Source organism: Primulina huaijiensis, chromosome 5 (genome assembly GCF_012295235.1).
Source record: "Primulina huaijiensis isolate GDHJ02 chromosome 5, ASM1229523v2, whole genome shotgun sequence".
Classification (NCBI taxonomy): Eukaryota; Viridiplantae; Streptophyta; class Magnoliopsida; order Lamiales; family Gesneriaceae; genus Primulina; species Primulina huaijiensis.
The window spans coordinates 10,257,145-10,258,100 of record NC_133310.1 but is presented as its reverse complement, the minus strand read 5'-3'; positions in this window follow the sequence as shown (position 1 = coordinate 10,258,100).

Sequence of the window (956 nt, the reverse complement as noted above, 5' to 3'; positions counted from 1 at the left end):
TAATTTATTATATGTTAAAACCTATATTTTAAAATTTAAGTTTCATTAAAATTATAAAATTATGTTAATTTAGTATTGTGTGTTTATATTTGAATGTCTTACTAAATATGTTTTATTTTCAGGTTTTCTACGTGTTGGTAAAATAATGATAACTCAAGCAACAAAATTCAAATGGAGGTGATTCTAATATTTTTGGAATCCTTGAGAAATTATCTACAACTTTGCAGAAGACATGATTGCCTAAAAAGTTGGTTAATATGATCAAATTGTGAAAATATCAAAAGGAGGACAAATTTACTTTCACCAAGACCAGCATATAGTAAAAAAATCATAACTATTTCAATAATTAACCAAATGAGGTGAACCAAGTGGCAAAATTCATCTACAGAAAATTCTCCACATGTTTTCTGTTTTGAGCTGAGTCAAATTCGGTGATTAAAGTCGTGGAACAAAGCATTGAAAGAAGGGGCATGTAATTGAAGTTGGAGGAGACAAAGACTACTATTACAATTACATTGCATTAATAGAATTTTTGACCCTTTCTCTCATTTGGCCTATAAATAGAGGCCTTGTGCTAGCTTGAGAATCATTCTATCTCATTGTAAAATATAGTGTGAGTGAGTATAAAAGTTCTAAGTTCCAATATATTTTTCATTTTCCAAATTATGAGTGATGTTTTTAGTGTTGATCAAAAGTAAGTTCATGGAAAGCTAAATCTATTATGTCAAGGTGAAGAGGATGAATTCTTGGTGAAGTAAGATTGTTTATATTTTGTATATTCTTTCTTTATTTCTTTTCATTTTGCTAATTTCTTTTTATTGTAGGTATAAAAATGAATTATTTGTTGTTATCAATTTACATCAAATGCTTGATACCATTGAAGTGGTTATCTTGATTTGTTGTTTAATTTTGATACAATAAATATTTCATCAATTATTATTGTTATATTATACATA